The following is a 2,104-nucleotide window of genomic DNA, read 5'->3' as shown; positions in this document are numbered from 1 at the left end:
TGTAACAAAACACTGTATTTGTGAATCATGATTCCATGCAGTACAATGTTTTAAAAGTATGCCTGTAAATCATTAAAACAAGCCATGAAAAGAGACTGACCCTGACTTCTGAAAGGATGGGTCAGCATTTCTTTCTCGGAGCACACCCCATCCTGCCCCCTGCCTTCTGTGTTATTTTCCCCATTTCAGGTCCAGTCTGGGACATGAAACTGTAAGGTTTGCATTAGGGACACGGCTCCAGAGTTTGCAGGGATGTGGTTTTCCCCAGGAATCCTTTAATCCAAGAGATAGACAAAATTTGGGCCCCCATAAGTGAGGACTGGAGAGACAACAACCCTAAAATACAGGTCATTCAGAGACCTGCCCAAACTTGCTCTCAGGCCTAGAATGCCCAGACAGGACATTCCCTCTTAGAAGCCTTGTACTTCTCTGTGAGGTCAAAATCTGAGTCTAAGAAGAATGGCCTCGGTTCAGAGGAGGAAGAATCTCAGGTTGGAAGGTCAGGTCCCAGGACTGGCCAGGATCATGGTGAGAACCCTGAGTGAAGAAGAAGTATCACTAGACCCACAAATGAGGAGGCTTTGCAGACCCCTGCCCCTATTCTTAACCCCAGAGGTTCCAGGCAGAGTTATAGGGATGAGAAGCCTCTTCATTTCTGTCTGGTCTCAGCGAGGGAAGGACTTTTTCTATCAGGATGGAAACCCCAGTTCTTAGGAGGGTGGCGTCTTGGCCATCACCACCGGGAAGATGAGGCCCATCAGTGCTAATGAGAGGGTCTCTGCCACCAAGGAGGAAGGCTCACAGAGTGGCGCTCCTCCTGTCAAGGTGAGATGCTCAGAGCAGTGCCCTGACTCCCCACTAGGGACTCGGAGAGGTGAGGGCTTGTTTTGGGGGCTGGAGGACTCAAGTCCATAGGGCGAAGGGACCCGGACTCTAACAGACGGCATGGTGAGGACCCTAAAGGATTACCCAGGGACCGCAGAACACTAAACGACAGGGTCCCCACAGAGCCCTGCCCCTGTCATCATCCCTCAGAGATCCTGCATAAGGCAGCCATAGCCGGAAGTGTCTCCGCAAAACTTCCGAGCTGGTGGGAAGAGCTCGGACTGATGTTCAGTGCATTTGTGTGGCTAGGAGTGGATTCCCAGGACTTAGCTGAAGGCAAGCTGAAGACCTGAATGTGGTCTCAAGGGACCATTCCCCCGTCCTGTAACAAAGAGTACGCCCAAAGTCTCATCTCTGTGATCGGCAGGGGACGGTTCCTACAATTCTCTTAGGCTGATTTCTTCCGTATACCTTGATTAAGGCATTCTGTAAGATAAGCGATTACTTGATTCTGTAAATGAAGGAAACCTAGGCCCTAAGTCCAGTCCCGGGAGAGCGACGAGTGATAACGAGGCATGGGGCAGTAAAGATGGCGACACAAAGCGGCACCCATGCGCTCAATTCCCGGACTTCTCCCCTGCCGAAGTGTAAGAGGTGAAGCTTTGTTTGGAGGCTTGTGGACACAGTTCAGTAAAGGGAGGACTGTCAGGCTCTGATAGATACGAAGATGTGGACTGTGAATGAGGACTGTAGAACACCCCATCAGGCTTCTCCCCACACCCACCCCCTCCCCCTCAGCCCCACCCCCATCCCAGCCCCACCCCACCCCACCCCTTCTGTGAGCTATCGGAGATCCTGGGTATCACAGCTTTGAAAGATGAGGAAGAGAGGGCCCAAGCCAGTGATGTCCCAGTGTTCCTCCAGCAATTCTTCCCAGGCCTAATGAAGCTTACGCAAGTTCTTTATTTATTTGGCTATTCTTGGTCTTGTCTTTGGCATCCAGGATCCTTGAATTTCCATGCAGCCTGAGAGTTCTTTAGTTAAAGCATAAGGAATGTTATAGTTGTGGCATATAAGATCTTTTACTTGTGGTGTGTGGAGTGGGGTCTAGTTCCCTGATCAGGGATGGGACCCAGGCCCACTGCATTTGGAGCACAGATTCTCAGCCACATAGCTACTGGGCCACTAGGCAAGACTCTTCTGCTGCTGCTAAGTCACTTCAGTCATGTCCGACTCTGTGTGACCCCATACATGGAAGCCCATCAGGCTCCACCGTCCC

This window comes from Dama dama, chromosome X (genome assembly GCF_033118175.1).
Source record: "Dama dama isolate Ldn47 chromosome X, ASM3311817v1, whole genome shotgun sequence".
NCBI classification, from domain to species: domain Eukaryota; kingdom Metazoa; phylum Chordata; class Mammalia; order Artiodactyla; family Cervidae; genus Dama; species Dama dama.
Note: the sequence above shows the minus strand (reverse complement) of the source record.